The sequence below is a fragment of the Falco naumanni genome, chromosome 5 (genome assembly GCF_017639655.2).
Source record: "Falco naumanni isolate bFalNau1 chromosome 5, bFalNau1.pat, whole genome shotgun sequence".
NCBI classification, from domain to species: domain Eukaryota; kingdom Metazoa; phylum Chordata; class Aves; order Falconiformes; family Falconidae; genus Falco; species Falco naumanni.
This window is the reverse complement of record NC_054058.1, coordinates 20,270,731-20,292,886: the sequence shown is the minus strand read 5'-3', so window position 1 is coordinate 20,292,886 and position 22,156 is coordinate 20,270,731. Positions and strand designations below refer to the sequence as shown.

At 39.7% G+C, this 22,156-nt stretch overlaps 1 long non-coding RNA gene across 1 annotated transcript; it reads right to left on the bottom strand.

The window, feature by feature from the left end:
* Window positions 1–2,362: 2,362 nt before the first annotated feature.
* LOC121089686 lies at window positions 2,363–20,766 on the bottom strand. Its single transcript, XR_005828315.1, has 3 exons — window positions 20,731–20,766; window positions 7,711–7,714; window positions 2,363–2,373 (listed from the first exon to the last, which is right to left on the bottom strand). It is a non-coding gene; the product is annotated as an uncharacterized LOC121089686 (long non-coding RNA).
* Window positions 20,767–22,156: the final 1,390 nt, after the last annotated feature.

Sequence of the window (22,156 nt, the reverse complement as noted above, 5' to 3'; positions counted from 1 at the left end):
AGAACTAATTATCTGCGGCATGGAGTGAAGTTTATAGTGCTTACATTTTGAATGAGTAATTCTGACTACTTGAGGATGTTTTTAAAGCACTGGCATATTTGATGGGGGGTGGGGAGATGATCCAAACACAGCTTGTCAATGGATGTTGGCGTTCAGTGGTGTCGATATTAACAGTGGGATAATATTTGCAGTTAATTTAGCTTGAAAAGAAAAAGCATCCAGTGGAAGTCCAAGGTTTACAATAGATGAGTCTCTAAAGATAGGCTCCTCACTCAATGTTTATTTACTTACTAAGGAAGATTGTTTTTTAGAAGTGTCAAGTACTCATCAACTGCCATTAATACCAGCAGAATTAGTAACAAAAGGAAATAACTAACAATGGTGTCACAATCATTAAGGTGGTTTTGTGTTGGGTAATCTGTGCATGTGGTTAGAAGGTAAGCCAAGTATTCAGTCTGTGGATTCTGGTTCAAAAAATCCTAGTCTCTGATGTGAAATAATATGAGAACACAGAACTGTTTACTACAGACAGGAAGGTAGAAGGAAGATCATACGCTCAGCTCAGGGAGGTGTATGTATCTCTTGTTGATTTGACACTGTATTTTAACTGTCCTTGTTCCTACAGGCAGCATGGAAAGCAAACATTGACAGAGAGGGCAGCTTGGCAGATGGACATGGTGGACTTGGGCAGTGTGCCCCGTGCAGGAGGGGCAGCAAGGAAGGTGACGCTGAGGCACCTGTACGCCTTTGAAGAAGGAGGCAGGAGATACAGACAGATTGGAATGCACATGGCCAGTATGATGTGAGCTTAAAATGTAGGCTTGCTGTGAAGGGGACGGAATTAGTTTCAGATGATATCATATGTAATTACTGATTATATTTAGAATATGTGGTAATATGGTCTGAGACATTCCATATGTTAATTCAGCAAACTTTAATATACATCTACAGGAAGCTTGTGAAATCACAGGAAACCTAGGTAGGGAAAATACTTCCTCTGTATGAACTTAAAGCACAGTTCTGCAAAAAGGTAGCATACCACAACAAAAGCTATTTTTTTATTATTCAAGTTGGTTGCCTTTAATGTATGCAAGAATTGCATACGTACATGTTCAGGCTTAGTTTGTGTTTTGGGACACTAAGGTATTTGGTCCATATTTATCAAATCAAGTGGTTTTGTTGAAAAAAAGAAAGTAAGCATTTCTAATGTTTTACATTATAACATGAAACTTAAGGCTCAAATACCTCTGTGGAATCTGTTAGCCAATGCTGAAAATAGCACTTCTGAAATATCTTGATAAATTGCTATATATGGATGAGCTATTAAAACCCCCAAAAACAACTCCCCTCGAAACAAGAAAACCCCAAAACTACTACACAAAAAACTCTTGTAGCCTTACTTTTAATGTGTGAGATCTCTTACTGTAGTGTTCATCCTTACAGTGATCTCAGGTTTGTAATACCAAACACCTGAAACCATGAATGTCCATCCTGATAGCAACTTTGTGTAGATAAGTAGCTGGATCCTTAAACTCAGGTACAGGGGGGACTACGTTAGTTATAAGCACACTATTAACCTAGGTTTAGCTGGGACTGAGAATAGCATACCTACAGAACGTTCCTCCTGCCTTTAAAATTCCTAATCCATTTTACTACCAGTAGTGCATGGATTTCAGCTGAGCATCTGTGGAACAAACCAACCTGAAAATCCATATTTTTTAAAAATAGAAAATAATTGTCTTTTACAGAAAATCTAGTGAAAAAATTATTTTTCTGGAAAGAGTGAAAAGCTTTGTCTGTGTGCCAAATAATTTGATTCAAAAACACTGCTGAAAGAGACTGTTGGAAATTGTAGATCAGTTGTCTTCTGTTCCCAGTCTACAAGGTGACCCTTCGTCTGGATAGTTCTTGTAATAAAAGGTGCAAATTTTTTGGATAGGTAGATATAATCTGTTTGAGGAGCCCAGTTGAGACAGTGTACAACATTAAGTACAACATTTATTTATGTATAAATATAAATAATATACATAAAATAAAACATTTATTTTACTGCCATGATGGTATGAAAGCACCATGGCAGCACTTGCTGTCATTGGAAGAATTGGGACTGTTTGTTCTGATCTGACTAATGAAGATACGGAAGAAACCAGTTTAATCAGTCTCCTTTTTTGAAAAGATGTAACTTTTTTTTTTCCTCCTCATGAAAAAGGTGTAGTAATTAACTTTTCTATAACTTCACTAAACCAGATTACACATGCTCTGGAATGGGCTCTTCCTATACTGGTCAGGCAGGAGGAAGTGTTTGCTGACTGGCCGTCACAGTCCTCTCTGGTGTGGTTGCAGCTGGTGTGAAGTGGTGCCAATGACTGAACGCTAGCATCAGGGGCCAAGTAACCAACCAGAGAATTTTATTCTAGCAGTAGGGGAAGTGAAATGGGCATCATAGGGACAGTATAAACAATGTATAGCAACAGTCTTGACTGGAACCGATGTGAAGGATATTTAATTTTCAGTTAAGGTACATGGTTTTGCACCAGGTGTTAGTAATAAAATGTTCTGCAAAAGGAAAATGAAGAATCAGTTAGGAGAATGCTAAAGAAACCTCAGCTGGGCAACTCTGCTCTAGACCATTTGGGCTAACTTTAAAAGGGAATATAGATGTCTTTCTGCTGTTAGAAACAAAGCAACGACTAGGAATTGTGTGTGAAAGTTCAACTTCCCACATTAGAGACAGAATGTTGCTGATCCAACAAAAAATAACAGAACTGATACTATCTCAAGTTTAGTTTTAGTAAGCAGTGAAGGCCCAGAAAACAATTTTGGACAATATGATTGAGCATGAATACAGGAATTGTTGTAAAACTAATTTACTTTAATTTTATTACTGTATTGTGGTAGTGACTACATAGATTATTTTCTTTTCATATATTACAGATGTTTCTTTACTGCCTGTTTTTGCCAGAGAGTTCCTCAAAAGCTGCTCAGCAGGAGTTGCGAAGTGCTTCCCAAGGGGTAGAGCACAGTCTCTTGCTTTGGTTTACAAGTACCCAGACAAGTTCATCTGCAGCACCACTTTGTTGTTCAGGTTTACTGTCTGTATGAAAACAATGTGCTTAGTGTTCTAGAGCTTTCTGTCCTTTTAACAGTTCTGCAGCCTTGGCGGAGGAGCTATGTTTCGAGGTGCTGGAAGTTGATTCCTTGCCTTCTTGGGAGGTCAGTCTCTTTCCCAAGAGACAGGTCGGGGAAGACTTGATGGTTTTCTTTTTTTAACCTCTCTTTTGAATACTTGTAAAAAAGAGAGGTGCTTATAAGAGTGATGTTTTATAGTTTTATCAGTATGAATAGATAGAGGAGCCAAGAGATGACACCTTGGCATAGACCTTCTATACAGTGGAGAACACAAAAAATTCTTACAAACTGAAGTCTGTCTCCTACTACGGGCCCATCCATAGGTGGGAATGGGGAGAATAATGAGACAAGAGAGTTGCTATCCATGTGAAAAGCCAGTTGAGTAGCATCCTTTCCTAGCGTTATCCTAACAGAATTATTGCCTGCCGCTTCAACTGTCTTTAATCACTTGGATGTCCACCTCAAGACAACTTGCCTTCTTTGAGTACCTCATATAAAGCAATATATGTGTCATGTTGGATGAGCTGAAACAGACTTTTAAAAGAAATCACTTTTACAGAAAGGAACAGAATTCCCATGATGTGTACAGTACAGAGGGAAACTCAATACCCAACTAGTAGTTCACTGCATGGCATTTAAGATCAGTATAATGATACAAAAATCAGCAATGGATTATAAGAGCAACTTTGTCTTTGCTTCAGAAATATTTTAAATATTCATAGCCAGGATCTTACTGAGAGGAAGTTCCGCGGAAGATGAGGGTTATCTTTTGTTGCTGTTCTCTGGACAGTGATTTTCCCCAAGTGGGAAGGAGCAGAATTTGGTGACATCCAGAGGAAGCCACAGAACCTCACTGCAGTGCTCACCTATAAACAGACTCACTTAAGAGAGGAAGAGAGTCAAATGATGCAATCTATCACCATCTGCCTGTTTTTTGCACTTGTAGTTAGATTGTAAGGAGAAATGATGGTTCAGTCAGTGACTTCAGTTTGATTTCCTTCCCCCTTGTCATGCTCAAGGATAGGTCGTGGAGTTCTTTCCGCTTAAACAGAATAATTACCTTGACTTGTAAAGTCAAATGGTCTGACTCACTTTGTAGACACTGAAAATTAGTAGCTTGGTCTCTGCTTCATCTTCCAAATGTAAATAACAGCACAGAGATGTTCTGAGGTTTTGAAAAGAAGCATGCAACACTTGGCTTGGACTCAAGGGCACTGGAAGCAACATAAGAGACAGAACATAATGGATAGCCTATCTGACAAAGATGGAAAAACATCTACGGCAAAGGCAACAGGAAAGATCCTCGGAGCTGCTACAGTTGTGTTCTGTCTTCTGACTGAATGGGGAGACTCCTGCAAGCACTGAAAAGCATCCTTGTGGTACTGCACTCAAAGTTAGGGACTTTTCCTGCAAACGGCTTAATTGCAACTCCAGCCAGGTAATAAAACCCCTTCTCAGACCTTCACTCTAAGAACTGACGTAATTAGCTTTGTTGTATTAAGACACTGGCTTAGTCAGCCAATGCTGACTTCAGGTCTCAGTGTACAGGACTTAAAGTACTGAATAGTGTTAAAACACACTCTGAACACCCTTAAGACCTTTTTGGATGCTTCTGACTGGAGGAGCTGTTGTCCTGTCCATTCTTGTGTGACAAGAGCTCTTGTAGTAACGGTGTACCTCTAATTGTGCACAGGATCAGATGCACACCAGCCGAATAGGATTGCCCCACGGCAGTGGGTGGCATTAGAAGGGTTTTGAAACTTGTTTTTTCAGGTTTTAGGAAATTTGAAATTCTCCACTTTTCTTTGATCTGGCTTTGTATTGCTTGATCTTCATGTTCAGTTTCAAAAAGAGGTTTAGCTATATGAGGCACTGCATAACTTTGTGCATAGTCACAGATGTGCACAGTTGGGCACAATCTGAGGCTTTCCCAAATGTGCTTTCATTCCTCCCTCCAATTCTTGTGTCCAGATGCTTCCTGAGAGAAGTCTAGCACCAAATGTAAGAGAAAGTATTTTTCCCTTTCAGGTTGGGATCACTGAATGTTACTGTTCCTATTGCTTGGGGTCAGTACAAGGTTTTCCCTGTTCTAAGAAAAATATAAAATTGCCAGCATCCTTTTTTTCCATCTTCACAGGATTTATACATGTGCAGTCACGGACGATTGTATTCTTCCTTTTCAGGCACCCATCTGTGCTGCCTGAATGCTCACCCAGCCTGCTTGCCAATTGTAGATGCTTTACAAGGTCATGTTTTTATTCAAGCCAATCTGAATTACGCATGATGTCAAATGTTCCACCTAAAGAAAAAGAAAAAACAAAACCAAAAAAATCCCCCCAAAAAACCCACCCCCACACCCCCCAAAAAACAAACCAAAACAAATCAACCCCAAAAAAACAAGCCACAACAAACCAAACACTACAACCTTTCAACCCCAACCTCGTATGGCTTAATTTTCTGGGATATCCCACTGTGGAATAATGTGTCTGTTTTAACACCCTTGTCATGACAAGAGATACAACCAAGCAGGATTAAGGTTAGGCTTCTCTTGAGAATTTCGATGGTTGGGTTGCACTTTTCTTTCTTGAATATCTCGCCTTTTCTGCCATGGCAGAACTCTTTCCTCAGTCACCACATTTGCAAGCTTTGTGCCATGGCAACAAATCTCTTCCAGCCACCTTCTGCATGAAAGAAAAATGTCTTGTCATATAATGAATGAAGTTTCATAATTTGCCATGTTGAATGCTCCATTATTTTTACAGAAGCTCTTTTTTGCATAACAGTTTTTTCTCCTTTGATTTGAAAGTTGAGCTCCTTCCCTGAGCCAACCCATTAGAAGCCTGAGAGAATCAAAGCTGATTTTATGGTTGGAGGGGAGACCCAGTGAAAGTTGAAGGATTTATGGGCTTTTGACTACAAAGCAGAGAAAATGGAGCAGTTTTAGTTTTGATTGCCATGGCTTAGATTGCTGTCAGAGATCTATCTGTCTTGTATGATTGTCTCCAAATTATTTCTCCCCTTGATATGCTTGAATGATAGCATGCTATGTTTTGAATAGGCTACTGAGGCTGCGAGATAACAAATGTAAGTAGTCATTGCTATTTCTTTTTTTTTACAGTTTTATCCAAAGAGATGTGACATTTGCATCAAAATTGACTCTAAACACTTCTCCAACATTATTGGCATAACGGCTTTGTCAAGAAGGCTTTAGGGTTCTGCAAAAACTAAAGCTAATCTTTAATAACATATATAAGCTATAATTCAAAAACCTACTGGAAATAGTGGAAAACTGTCAGAAAGTTGTCATGGAAACCACTAACACCTACATATGGGTGAAAAAAGAAGCTTTCATTTAGAGACCACAATTATTTGCAGAAGAATCTGCGGGTTTCTGAAATATTTTTTCAGCTTAATTCTGATAATAGGATTTTTTTGTAATTGTTATACATGTATGTGTGGGTTCACACATATACACGAATGGGAAACCCCGTGCTTTTAGCTAGATGAATTAAAAAATAGTTTTAGAAGATGAAATTGCTGAGAACCAAAGAGACAAATTAAAAGGAGGATTTTATTGGCCTCTTGTGTTTGATTAAATCTTTTTAATTTTTTGTACAATTATGTTTAATTCTTATTGACTAAGTGCAAGAGAGAAAAATGTTTAAATGTCCATATAAAATAAGTACACGGGTATGATATGGAATAGAAAGAATATCTGACAGGTCTGGATAATCAGAAAATAAAATAGCAGCTGAATTGAAGAATGAGAAAGGAAGACTGGGTTTATAGCCTGTATTTTAGATACTTTTCTATTGAGTTTTTATTGCTAAAAGTTAACTGAGCAGTTACTTAACATTGCTAGCAAATATGTAGTATGTACCTAAATATGGATTTACACAGCAATTTTTTTTAATTCAGGTTTTTAAATTATCTAAACAGTGTTGGACAATGGTAGTCATTTAAGTAGACTTTTTAAAATTACACCTTCTCTATCTTTACATAGATCTTTCAACTCAAATATTTAAGTGTCACAATAATCTTCAGAATATGCAGAGCAGCCATTTCTGCACAGAAAAGTCACACTGTGTTCACAAAGGCCTGTTATATACACTTTGAGAGATCTGAAGTACAGAGCGATTTCAGAGAAAGACAAGTCAGATCTTGAAATTTTTCTGTGTTCTTTAGGTTCATAAGAAAATGTTCTATACACCTACAGAGAAAAATTTAGATGATTCAACAAGACAAGCAGAACTCAGAGCAATGTTCCAAGCCTGCTAGGACATAAGAACATTCATAACTGTTAATAGTAATTGTTCACAAAGCCCAGAACTTTATCTCTAGGGAGTGGACATACACAGACAGATGCCTGGGGAAGACAGAACAAGTCAAACATATGTGCTGTTTCCTCCCTAGTACTTTTCAGGCTGACTACACTCACCTCACAATTTCCTGAGCATGTTTATGCCTAGTCTGCTCTGCGATCTACAATGCATCTTTACAAGCACCTGTTCGCTTTTGAACCTGTGTGCACAGTGGTGAGGGGTTCCACAGCTCCACTCTATCCACTGCATTGAGAACCACCCTCCTTAAATGTGTTTTGTACCAGTCTCATGGCAGCTTCATAATATAGACCCTACTTCACCTTGGAAGAAACAGAGAACAATCAATCCCTATCTCTGCTTTATTTGTCATTCAAGATTTCATAGACTTCAGCCATATCTCCCCATGTCATCTTTCCCATGCTGAAAAGTCCTCTTCCATATAGAGAAGCCATTCTATACTTTGTCAAGCGTCGATGCTCTTGTTCCAAGTTCTAATGTATTCTTTTTAGGTGACGGGACCAGAAGAACATGTATTATTCAAGGTATGAACAAACTATCAATGCATACCATGGTACGGTTAAGGAGCAGAACAGCCTTTGACTGGATTAGGAGGATTACCTCAAATTTTCTGATCTCACAGAAAGCAGGCATGGTATTTCTTGGTTTGTTCATGAAACGTGTATGTAAGTAATTTGTATTCTTATGTGCCTGCCATGTAACAATTATTTCTAAAACTCACCACCATGCAATAATAATTTTCATGTGAATCTTGCAGGAAACACTCCTCACTTTGTTGCCTTTATAGACCTGGATGGGTCTCAGGTCTTTCAATATGCTAGTGTGTGTGCGTAGTTTTTCTTGTTGCTGCGGTCAGTATTTCTGTGAAGACCAGATGCCCAATTCAGCTTGTTCCCACAATGCTGAGAAGGCTTAATAACACAGAAGAGGTAGCTAGCATGACTTAAGGTCAAGTTTTAGCTGAAAGGACAGAAATGTTTGGTGAAAAATGAATCAAATGCAATTGTAATTCTGTTCTAGCTCGACAACCAGGTAGTTATCTAAACACTAAATTTTCTTTCTGAAGGTATCACAGGTATATTCTTGCTATTAAAGTTAAGGGGTTTAAAATCCACTGAGTTCAGTGAACTGCTGCTTTGGATTCTGAGACAAAGCTGGAGAGATAGGCTTGTAGTTCAATATCAGGCTGATCGGTGCTAGCAAACTTTTGCCAGAGTTTTTCCATCCTATCCTTCCTAACCTGGAGACCTAACAGCTTCAAGGTGTGCTTTTCATGGAGTTACTCATCCCTTGGTATCTTCGTTCAGTCACAGGCAGTGGCAGCTTCTCACCCTGGCTTCCTATTTCTAATCCAATACAAATATATTTTTGAAGCCTCACATCACCTGCTGCTGTGATATTTGGAATATAAATGCAAGTTCACAGCTCTTCTTTCTGGGGATAAGCACCTTGGATGTTTAAGGGATATTATTTCTGCTTTTGTTTGCTGCCCTCTGTCTAATGCAGCGTTCTGAAATTATGCTGTTCTTTCCTGATCACTAAAATTTGATCTTCCCAGTTATGTTTGACTCTTGACTAGGAATAGTGAGGCATGTCATATCTTAATTAACCAGAATTCATGATGCAGAGTTTATGTTGACCTTTTGCTTTCATGTCAGCACTGGGAGGACAGACAACATGTGACTCATTAAAAATCCCAATACAAGAGTAAAAAATCTGAATTGACAATTGATTTACCAGTAGAGGTCCTAGAGACTAAGCTTCCGAAAAGAGATGCAGACTCCTAGTTACCCGATAAGAGCTGCTGTTGAGTCATGCTAATGATTATATAGAAAATTAGTCTATGTGTTCTGTAAAGCTCGAGGTTTCTTCTGCATTATGAGTTTACCAATGAAACTTCATGTTGATTAAGAATGACATAACTGGGCCAGATCCATCTAGTACTGTGTCATGTCTCTGACAGCAACAGTCATGGCAATGTGAGGCAGGATAGAAGAGTAAGGCAAAGGTATATTTCCTGAATTAGAGGTAGTGTCTTTGAGTTTAAAAGAGAGCAGTGTGCATGGCAGGTAGAGTAATAAGCTCTTTATTCAGCCTGCCTCATCTGGCACCAGTGTGTGTGTTGGGGGAAGGCTGTGCCTACTATTGTGTTCAAAGTGCTGCACTGACAGTACTGTGTATGTGACCAAGGACTGCCATGTCTCAGACTGCAGGACTAATACCCATCGTCTGGACACCCAAGGAAGTCAAATGCAATTGCTTGTTTCTGAAACTTGAATTGTGGCTTTCTTTTGAAATGCTAAGGGACTGCATTAAGCCTGTTGTAGAAATCATTCTTACAAAAGCATAGTTGACTATTCTGTTTTGTTCTGTTGATGCTATGATAAAACAAGTAAATGTTTAATAAGAATTTCAAGCAGGTAGCCCACACTCTTCATTTTACATAAATGGTTATATACTCATGTCTATTTAGCTATTCATTACCTTGCCCTTTGGTACAATTGCTAGCTAAAGACTAATTCATTCCTATTTTTATTAAAGCAGGTGTACATGGTGCTGTTGTGATGAGCAGCAGACTAAATCCATGGTGGAAGAGAATTACAGCTGAAGCCAGAGGGGGTTTAGGAGATCAACATAACATTTTTTTGGTGGAAGAGAATGATAGTTTAATAAAATATGAAATAGGATTAATGCTGTAGATGTCCTTAAAATACTGAATAGTGAAGAGCAGAGCGGCGATTACACATACATAGCTGTAACTGGCTGATGGTGTGTGCCAGTGTTTCAAAAAGATGATCAAAAAGGCCCTAGATACTGAATGCTTGTGTTCATATAGCTCAGTGAGGATGTTAGCTTACCAGAGAACCAAAGAAAAATAAACTCAACTATTTCTCCTGTTCTGTAAAACTGTAAATGTAAACAAATCGGTTTTGGAAAGAGAAATTTCTTAAAGCAAATTTCACAGTTTTTAACTGTGGTGTTATAACCGCCTGTGCAGGCTCGACAGTCTCTCAGGCTGGCTTTCCAGTCTCATGCAAACTGTATCTCCCTCTGTTTCAAGACCCCCACCGTGCACCAGGGGTGTCCCTGTGATAGCACATGTTCTTCTGCTGGGAGCAGTCCTTAACCGGCTCAGCATGTGTAGTGCTCCGCTAAGCTCCCACTAGCAGCAGGTAATTTCTTTGGTATCATGTTCTTGGAGACTCTTAGCCATGGACTGATGCTGGGGAATGCAGTCTGCCTCCAGCAGGTTCTCCCAGAACTCTGAGGGCAATAAACTATATATTTCCCAAGACCTGGCACATTATGTTTATAAATGCTCATTTTTAAAAATAAACTCCAGCGAGCATTTCTCATGTGTCTTAGTTCAACTGAGTTGTGCAATAAGTCCTTGCCTTAGCCTTTTGTAGTACGCTTTTCATTTAATTCACAGCATCGTTGAACGAAACTTAGGAGATAATGCTGAGATTTGCTTACACCCAGTGTCAAAAATAAGGCATTATAAAGGATTATTGTGACCAAATTATCATTCACCTTCTGTTGTTATTTTTTTAGGCTACGTGGACTGAAATGGTACTTCAGTGACTTTTGCTACACAGTTTAAAAACTGTTTGATATATTTTTAATAATATGACATATTTTCCAGAAGCGTTGTTCTAGTTTCATTAGAAATTGATCCTTTTTTATTGTATGTTTTAGCACTAGTAGTACCTAGACTTATGCTAACAGATATTTCATAACAGCTATGCTTTAGTTTTGTAAATGTTTACATTTGTGGAGGAATATGAAATAATCACATGCCCACAGGTATCAAGTCCCTGTTCTGCTTTAATCATAAACCACACTTGAGGAAAACAGTTTATTTGTGCTGAACTTGCAGTGTGAGCATAGAAGCCTTTGGTGCTTGCTGAAGGAACGTGCCAAAGAAGTATGGTAAAATGAGCGGCTGCGCTGAAGCCTGGCAGCTGCACTGTGCTGTGTCCCAGCCTGGGCAGTACAAGCAGTCCCTGAGCTCCCTGTGAGCAAATGCCTGGGCTCTGACAGAGAGGACGGGGAGGGACTTGCCCACAGCTCCTCTGATCACCTGTGTGATGTAATCAGGTCGAGGTTTAACTGCGGGTATCCTTGAGCGTTTCTTTTGGGATGTATCTTTGATGTGAGGCAGCTGCTGTGTGGAATGGAGTTGCATACGTATAAAAGCGATACGGCTTCTTTTAATAACGCTCAGTTACCTTCTGAGCGTTTTCAGTATTAAATTCTCATTACGAACAATGTGTGCTGGCTCCAAGTCAACAATTTTAGTGTGGGCTGAACAACCTGCTCATGGAGCAGGGTGCTGTGTGCCTCCATGGCTTCTGCAACCGTCAGCCTCTAAGCGTGTTGCAGTCTGTAAGAAGCAATGCCGTTAACGTCTGTTTACGTGTGGTTTAGTCTCTCAGCTTTTCCCCTGGAGGACAAATCTGCGTGCTGTTGTTTGTACCATTTTGTATGGGTTCTGTTTCAAAACAATCCACAGCTGTATTCTTGCGGTAGAAAGAGAAAAGGGCAAGGTTAAAGTGTGCTTTGCATACAGATTGGGATGTGGCAAGACTTGTCTTAGCTTCTGTGAGAATTTTATGGCTGTCCTTCAGGAAAACTTGGTCTTCTGCACAGCTGAGCTTTGTCTTTATGTGAACAAAGTTGTATTGTGTTAGTGTGTCATCGCTGCTGACAAGGTGATTTTTCATCCTGCAGCTTTGGGAGACGGCTTAAACATATGCCTACAGTACCCAAAGGCTCCTTTGAGATGAGCAGATAAGAACGGTGACCTGACATTAAGCTTTTTTCTGTGGGAAGCCGTCATGGGAGAGCAGAGTAAATCAGAGCTGCTCGTGACAGTTTGAATTGCAGAGGAGAGGTGTTGCAGCATTTTCATTTCTCCAGAGTTTGTTAGGACCTTTTGGTTTTCTGCCTGGGCATGCTCTGCTGTTGCAGTAGCTGTCAGTCTGTTAAGGTTGTGGCATCTTCCACAGAAATGGGATAAATCCTTTAGCTGATCGGAAATGGTAAGAATCAACCAAAAAGACATCACTTAGAGTTTTTCTGTCCAACTGAAAGTGGGACACTAGCATTCAATGGGGAATTAAACAGGAAGCTATTTCCTGTTTCTTGAAATTAATTACAATACTTTTTTACCCCCATATAAAGTTCTGCAGAGCTTTGTAAATAAACTGGAGGTTCATGACCCAGTGCAGCAACATACCTAAGTACTTGCATACGTTTAAGCAGATAGGCAGTCCTTTTGAAATCTGAAGATTAAACCCTGGCAGCAGTGGAGTGAGTAGCAGACTCTCATTGACATCAGTGAGCCAGAATTCAATCTAATCCCCTAATTAAATGGTCATGTTCTTCAGAAAAATTATTAGAAAGATAAATGTTCAGTAATTGCCTTGAGTATTTTCAGTGAAATCTATTTGCATAGGATAAGCTTTTCTGTGACAGTGAAATAACTACTTTGTGATTTCAAACTGCAAGAGATCAATCTGAAAGCGAGGTTGTATGTTTGTGGTTCTCTCTAGTTAGTGATATTGGACTCCCTTGTTGTGGTGAGTCAGTTTCCATCATTTGCTTGCTTTTCTGTCTCAGACTGTTGAAATCAAAGATGGCAAGGCATTTAAAATACTTCTGAAAACAAACTCTTTAATAACGTTTCAGGGTTTGGTGTGTTTTTTTTTTTTTTTTTTTTTTTTTTTTTTTTTTTTTTTTTTTTTTATGTTCAGACCTGCTTGAATACAATTATTTAGAAGAGAAAAGCCTAGGAAAGGAGGATCTTTCTCTTGTGAACAATTTCCCAGTTATTCCTTCTGATCTAATTGGTCTGAAGCAAAACTATATTTTCCATTAAGAACAGGAAAAAGGACTTTTTTTTTTTTTCTGCTTCAAGGAGAAAAAACATGATTTGGCAGCCTCTATTTAAATAAATTGCTGTATTTGCTACTTTTGCACTGGAGAATTATTTTGCATGTGTAGAATTAGTCCTAAAGATTTGACCAGGTTTTCCCAATGAGGTGACTTGCGTGTTTTTAAAAAAAACCCAAAAATCAGACCCAAAAGTGACCTGAACAAGTCCCACTGGCACACAAGGAAGAAGATCACATTGTTACTGAAACATGGGTCACAGCAGGATATGCTTCATATGTTTAATTGAATCTTTTTATGAATGGCACACTTTCATGCATTTCTTATCAAAGGAAACATAGTGTTTTCATTTATTAGGAGGTAGGAGCAAGACTTGTATTAAACAGATTATAGGGTATGATTTATTCATCACCGGCTGTCAGTGCTTCCGACCTGTGAGATGATACCTTAGGAGAGGGCTGTCTAAGGGCAGGATAGTCAGGATTTCAGCTGATGCCCTGGACAAATATCCTCTTCAAGGACATGCTCTCTTCCTTCATAGAGATCTTGACTCAAAGACCAGCTGGCAGGTGGGAATGCCATTTGAAAACCGTCTCTGGTAATACAGCATTTGAAAGAAGGTTGTTTCTCCTTTTCCATGTCCACTCCATACTAGGCAAGGGAGTAGATAGCACAGAGACATGGAGTTAGCAACAGCAGCTCAGTTGAGTATTACAAATGATACTACATTTCCAAGCAGAGATGTAAGCTGGGAGTCAGCCCTACTTCTGCCTCCCGTATTCGCTCGTACAGTCTCTGCCCTGCATCACCTTGTCTTCCTGTTTTGGACTCAGGGTGTCAGGGAGTAAGACAGAAGCCTTTATGCCAAAATATCCTAAAAATTGAAACTAATCCAGACAGAACCTGTTAGTAGGTTAGCTGCAAAAATATTTCTTCTCCTACTAGGCAAGAATGATCTGAGATTACAGTTCCCTTGGATTTGGAGAGAAGGCAAGTTTAGCAAGACTGGGAAAGACGTAAAAGCCATGCAGCAGTCCTCTTTCCTGCTACAGCAATCTACACTGATGACACAGGAAGGTGATGTTTGGTCTTGTCTGTACTGATGCAGAACTGTGTGGGGATGTTTTTATTTGATTTAGGTTTAGTCCCTGTGATGGTAGCATAACTTGCTAAAAGGAAATGGCATCTGATTTGGACAGATGTCTGTCATTGTAATTATAAGATTTCAGGTGGTTAGTGACAGCAAAAATGGTCACAATCAAGTGTGTTCTAAATCAGGCTGAGCCCTCCTGTGAAACCTGAATTAAATAAGCGTGTCCCCCTGGGGCCTCTTGCGCATGCAGGTAGAAAACCATTTTTATCAAGGGAAGGTAAAATGCATTTAGTAAAGCCAGAAAATGAATCCACAATAAAATAAAGAATAAAATGCATGTATCTGTCATCTGTAACGTTAGGATGAGTCCATTTCACTGTTTCTTTCCAGTAACATCCAGAATTGGGCCACAGTTTTTCTTCCACTCCTGTTTGGAGCGGTAACAATGACTGCAGAGGGATTTTAGAAAGTCTTTTTGTTTGGTCCCCCTTAGGAGGACTAGAATCAACTCAACCAGAGATTTAGGTTTTTGGTTTTAAGATGTCAGCTCTGCTCCTCTCTTGTTTTATCTCTCTCCACAAGGTCCTCAGCTGGTGCAATTTCTTATGGAGTAATCTGTTCTGTGTCTTGCAGGGAAAGCATAATCTTCATGGTCTCTTAGCCAAGTCAACAGCAGGGAGAGGAAAGAGTATTTGAGGCTCTTGAGCAGATTCTTCTCGTGTTTTCTTCTCCCCAAACACCATCCAAGGCAAGCACTTTTCCTTGTCCAAGACCCTCTTGTTACCCAGGACACCCTTTCAAAATCAGATTCATATTAGTCAATGTTTATGCAACTTTCCACATGTTACAGAGAAGGAAGAATTCTTTGCCAGCTAGAATTTAGGGATGTGGGCATACCTAATGAATAATAGCCCATCACACAACCTAATTAGTTCAACAAGAAAGGAAAACCTGCCATAAAAACTTTCCTGTATTCCGCTTGTCCTTGCCAAGCACTAACCCTGACCTAAACCACTTCCATCTCTTTATTTTTTTTCTTTTTGTTTTGATATTTTAGGAAGGTGGGGGTTTTTTGTTTGTTTGTTTGTTTTTGTTTATTTTTTTTCCCTGGGGCTGTTGAATCTGCTTTACTGCTTTTTTGTATCTCACTTCAAAACATGACCTTCCACAGGATTCAGTTCATCAGTTATCCATTAACAAACAGGCTTGTTTCCAGTCATAAATACTTCAGTTCTCTAAATGATGTTTATTCCGATCTCTCTTAAAGGAGAATCACTTATGCAGCTCCTCTAACCTTGAAATGGAATTCAGATTACCTGCAAAACTTTGAATTAACACAACAGAAGCCTTTCTTACTTCATAAGCATTTTTTCAAGCTCAGGGTCACTCAGCCTCAGCTACAGAAGGGTGATTTTGGGGTTTTTTTTGTGTGTCCTGCTTTCACATCACATCTTCCTAAAAGGACAAGCAGCACCGACACTCACACTGCTCTGCTAGAGAGGATTTGTGTAGGTTGAAAGACAGGTCACTGGCATGACAGCTCAGCCATGAGTGAGCAAGTTGCCCCTGTCCTAGACCCCGTGCTCAGACTTTTCAGCTTTCCTACTGGCATGGTTCAAATATGAGTTCCAACAGGTAAGAACTTTCCCTAGTACAAGGCTTCCACAGGAAAGGGTATTTTCCGTGTCCTAGTCCACTGAAATTTTGACATCTCCATGTCTGTGACAGAGCGAGGGAATTGGAGTTTTTCTCCTCTGCTGGACTTGATCAGTCATGGAATTTTCTGTTTCAATAAGAATTCAGAGGTTTTGAAACTTTGAAACTGCACTTGCATTGCAGCCAAGATTACCTTTTTTTTTTTTTTTTTTTTAAGGGTTCAACTTGCAGCCAGCCTCCGATCTTTGGGGAAAAAAGGCAAAGGAGATAGACATGTAGAGAGGCTCCTGTCTTGAGGACTCCCAGGCCCATAGCCATCTGCCAAGAACCTGGCAGAGCCTAGGCTGATTTGCAGCGAAGCCTGGGGTCCCAGACCACTTTGAGAGGTGGTACTGGTGAAGCCAACCTATGGAAGAGCTGCAGGCTGGTCTGTGGGTGCTTCCAGGCTTTCAGCTCCCTGTCACGTGGCCAGGAAGGCTGGGGATTCAAGGTAAGGAAGGAGTCAGCCTCCAAGCTGATCTCTCTCTGAACAAATTCATTACAGTGGAACATGTCAGTGACAGCCATTTCCCAGTGGAAAAATGTAGTGCTGGAACATCATCTGGCCAGCTCTTGTTCCTGTTTTATTCAGGGATTGAACACTCCGGTCCTAATTCTTCAGTTCCTTAAATTTCATCCAGGTGTTTACACCTGTTGGATGTGGGTTTAATAGGCTTTGCTTTATGCCTTTCTTTGTACTTTTGCAATATAAATACTACTAGAAGAGTAAAAATAACAGAATAAATGACTAGGAGGGATGGGATGCAATAGGAAACCAAGATGTGTGTCATTTTCAAAAAAAGCAAGATATATTCAATCCACAGCCGGTCTGGTTTCTGAGTACTGGTCACTTTATAAGGGTGTAAGGCACATTAGAAAACTTTGGAAGATCAGTCCCTCAGAGGAAAAGAAAGGATTGTACCTGCTGACAGATGGTTTGATTGGGAGATACCTGTCGTTTGTGCCATGTGCCAAGAGTTTTGCTGAGTTTGTTCGAAAGGTTGAGAAGTCAGGATGGACTGGCAGGACACCCTGAGTTCTGCAGTCAGCGGAACTCAGCTGGTTAGACTGATGTGCTAGATGAGTTATCTGCCACCCTCTGTCCACAGATGATCTGAAATTTAAGCAAGTTTTTGTGTCATTTTGGGAAACACATGCTCTGATCTTCCGTGGCATGCCAATCAAGCAGAACACCATAAGGTTAGAATAATGTAGACATTTCTTAGCAGCTCCTTTGGCTCTTGATCTAATTGTTAGTGGAGGATATGTGGCTGGACCACTCCCGTAGCTGGTTGCTGATGGGTTTCCCAGAGCTGGTCTTGGGAGCTTAGGCAATTGGCATACTCTTGAAACAAGCTCACCTTGTGATAGGGAGTTAACCAGGCACCCGCTTCTCCCTAAGGGTCTCTAACAGGCTCAGTGCAGCTGAAGTGATATAATTAGCATTTCAAATAAAGTCAGTGCTTCAAAGAAATTATTTCAATTTGAAATCTTTAATGTCAAAGGGTTGAAGTGTGTGTTTTATGCTCTCATGACAGCCTGCAGCACCTGAAGGATTGCAGTCTGCAGTAGCTAAGGCTTCTGGAGGAGTTCAGGGGCCTCTTCAAACAGAAGTGGGTAAATGTCAAGTCAGTTTTGAAAAAAACGGAAGTTGGAATAACCAGTGGCAAGCGCTGTCCTGCACCATGGAAGGGTGCACTCTCCAGGTCATCCTAAACTAGCCCAACTAATTCAATGCCACAGTTGGCATCCAGAAACGTAGCAGCAGTGATGAGGCACATCAGATCTCTGATCCAGCCACTTGCTCGAGCGCCTAGTGTGCTGCTCTGTATGAAGCACAGAGCTCTGAAAGAACAACTTGGGTTTTTTTTATTTCCTTATGTTTGGTTCATAAAGCTGTGTTTGTCCAGGCCTACTGGAGGCCTACTGGAATGTACAGCAATGGCCCATCACCATCTGCATGCTCAGAGGATGATGTGCAGCTTGTTCCTGCCCTGACCAAAGGAGTGTTCCTGCATCTTTCGGCTCAGATGATGTCAGCTCCGTGTCAGAAACGTGGCAGTTGGAAAGAGCATCGTGCAGGCTGCAGAGAAGTGTGTTTGTGAAGCGGTGTCAGTGCCTGCAGAATGAAAGGACTCCTCAAAGGAAAGGAAACAAGCAGAAAGTAATGGAAAAAAAGACAATTCCCACTCAAACTGAATCAACAGGTAATCCCTCTGTAAGCAAGTCCATATGTTTGTAGCATCCATAGTGAAATAGTGCTGAGATAAAACTATAACAAGGTAATGTAGCTCCTAGATCACCAAGGTAAATTTAGAGGAACTGATGTACCTGTCCATTGATTTAACAGAGAAAAGCATAGGTCTCTGAGTCTGTGGTGTATGTTTGTGGCCTTGACACCTATCCTAAAGGCCAAGCATTTACAGAAGGGAGGAACTTTATGTAAATGTGTATGTATACACTACCTTCTTCTTGATGCTAAAACAAGTTAACTAGCCAGTTGAAAACTTTAAGGTGTTTGAATATACCAGTTGGTCATAAGATGAATGGCTGTTTAAGGGGACATGAGACCTGTTTATGCCTAATTAGATTACTGCCAGCTGTATCTGTGTGGCTTGGGTCTAGTGAGACCCAAGAACATCTGGTCCTCATAAAGACTACGAGCGCAAAGAGGGATTTTGGTTGATGGGAAGAATGCATTGCTCATGTGACTGCGAGGCAGATGGCAAAAAGTGTGAGGGTAGAAAATTTCCTCTGGGAGTCCCTAGTTAAGGGAAGCATGTAAAAGTTAGTTTCTAAACACTGTAGGCCATGTTAGCCGCAGGAACCTTCTGCCCAATAAATTTTTTCCTGAGGCAAACTGTATCTGAACAAAATAGATATTTGATGTAGTTTTTCTTCCTGCCTTGATGAAATAGCAGGCACATATATCCACAAAAAGTCATCACAGCTCTTGTGTTTTCTGTACTGAAACACTGTAACAGGGAAAACAGCTATTTCTCCAACTTGTTCAAGAAAGTGGTTGTAATGAAAATAATGAATGAAGGAAAAGAGCTTGGACTTCCATTGTTAAAATGCTCTATATTTCAGCAAATTCCTCGACGCATTAAGCTTCAAATCCTGTTACTGCTAGATTGCAAACAGCGGGACCTTGACTAGCTGTAGGCGGTCTTATGTCCCTGGAGCTTCGATAAGCAGAGAGAAAATCCAAACGTCCAGCATCTGAGGAAAGAAGCCCAGATTCTTTTTCTGGTAAATAATAGCAATGAAGTAGTATTGTTCCTGGTTTGCACTAGATCATGGAAGTCAGGCAGTATTCCCCTAGTGTGGCATCATTTTGCCTTTACGTCCCCTCAACCTGACTATTGCAGCTCTCTGGCCCTAATCCCAGCTCTTCAGCAGGAGCAGAATACTGCAGTCTGCCCTCCTATATGTGTGTCAGGAAAATGAATGTCAATTTCATTTTCCAACAATTATATTGGCTCCCCCCTGCTTTAGAATACAACTCAAAACATCCTGCATCTATTTAAATTTCCATTTGATGATCTGTATATTAGCACAAAGGTGCTGTTTAGTTTGTTCTTGAAAACAAAAGGCAAAGAAAGGAAAGATTTTGTTAAAATATATTAGTGGGTGTTAAAAGCTGAAGATTATTTCAGCCATTGTGTTCTCTTTGCATCGGGCAAAACCAGTGCCTGGCTTATCTATTACAGAAAACTGTGATCAAAATGTGTTTCTGCTGCTGGGAACAATTGTAGTTTTCTTATCGCTTATTATTTACACCAGGAGAATGAATCAATTAATTTTAGTTAGTTACTTTCTGTGATTGCTCATCTTTCTAAAGAGAAAATGGAGGTCAAGAATCAGCTCATGGAAGGATTTCCTTTTTTGAGATGCTTTCCAAAGGTTTCATTGCACATGGAGTTTGTCAGCTATCTCCTCTTCGGTTGTGCATGGGGAGTATTCTGCATGAACTTTTGGAGCTAGTGAAAGAGGGTGCTCCAGGATTAGAGCCTTAAGCAGTCCCACATGCTTTTCCTCCCGTTCCATTTCCCCTTCTTCAGTCCCAGCACTCCCAGCCCTGATCTGCATTTCTGTATTGGAGATGTGACTTTAGGGATAGGCAAGCACAGGACTGTGTAGTTAAAATGTGAGTATCTTGTGAGACAAAATTCACAGCAGTGCTCTGATCAAGTGAGATTACAACTATGCAGTTCAACCAGACATAAAAACATCTATGGTTCTGTTATGTTGCTCCAAAGACCATCTCATATAAAATAGATGAGAGCTTCTCCTTATCTTTGGAATTTTTCTTAAAATTTCTGCTTAGAAACAAATTATCAGTATTTAACAAAATGAACCTCTTTTTAATAGTGGCATCTATACTGCACAATAGTAAGAAATAAAATTTTGCAACAGTGTGTTATTTAATGAACAGATAAGGAGCAATTTTTTTAAAATTTATTTTCTTTTTAGCATATTTATCTTCCTATCATTGTGAGGCAGAATTCACCAAGTGTTGGATTGTTCACCCACTAATAGGGAATGTGAGCTGGGATTAGACCGTCATGACACAGGTTAGTTTTACCCTACTGATGATGTGTTGTTGCATATTGAAATGAATTTATGGAAATGGATTTTTTTTGTTATGATTTTTGCTTTGTTGCTCCCCCCGCTGCCCCCCCATCAATGACATTTGGACGTTTAAATCTTGGGTTCCTTGGAAAACAGAAGTCTTACTCCTTTTTTGGGATAGGATTCAAATAAGGGGGAAAAAACTCAGTCTGGAGGTGAATAAAAAATATCCCAGATTTTAAGGAGAGTTTGTACTTGGGATTTTGATTTCATTCATTCTAAGTAAAGAAGCCAGGCAAGAAGTTATGTGTTACAATATTTTAATATGTATTAAAATATTTGTATGGCTCTCATCACTAGTTTTTGAGTGAACATATTTGGATCTGAATTTCAGCAGAAGACAAGAATATGGAGCAAGGCTTTCATTTTAGGGCCATCTTTCATTCTAAATGGCCTCTGTGGTTTTATGATCCTACTTGGGTGGGTTTTTTTGTTGTTTGATTTTTGTTTGAAACTCAATACTTTTCAGGTATTTCAGGCAGCACATTGATTTAAATTGACAAAATGCAGCGGAGTTGTCTGCAGATAATGACCTTGGGGGTATCACGGGAAACTGACACCTGTGATTGTCAGCCTTGACCTCCACACCTCTTTGCTTTAACTGAAATCTTTGTGAAAAACTTTGTCTAGTCAAAGATCTTTGATGAAAGGGCAAAACATAAGTATCATTTGTTTTGAATATGCCATAAAAGCTTAAAAAAAGAAATCTATTTCAAATTTGGGGAAAAAAAAAAAAAAGAAAAGAGGGGTCTGGGGCGGGGAAAGATATATATATATACACACACACCAGCTCCAGCTTCAGGATAAATTGCCCAGGGATATGGGAAAGTCTGAAAAGGCAAAAAGTTCTGTGTTGCTTCCTGACATTTGAGCAAACAGGTTTTTGCAGCTGTGTGTAATTACAAGAAGTTAGAAGAATGTTTATTTAACAATGATATATTTATACATTTACTAGGAAATACAGCATTAGACAGAGAGGCACTAAAATATCTGTTAAGCTGTCTGTTATAGTATCTACAAAGTGAAGCCTTTAAGTACTAGTATTCTTCCATGCAGTCATTTTTCAGTTTCCTATAAACACAGCAAGAAAGGCATAATCCAAGGGGAAGTTCATGGAGGTTCACACAGTAACAGAGATGTGCACCTTTTAAGTTTATTTCTCTCTCTGATATAAATTTAACACCTGTTTACATTTCAGGACTTTTTTTTTTTTTCTTCTTTTTCTTTTTTGGTATATTTGCCTTTTGTGTCACTTTTGTTAGGTTTGATAATTGTAGCGTCTCCATTCCTGATGGGGGAAACTAAAGTCTGGACTGATAAATGCAAAAGACTTTAGGACAGAGGGGAGATCTATACGCCCAAACCC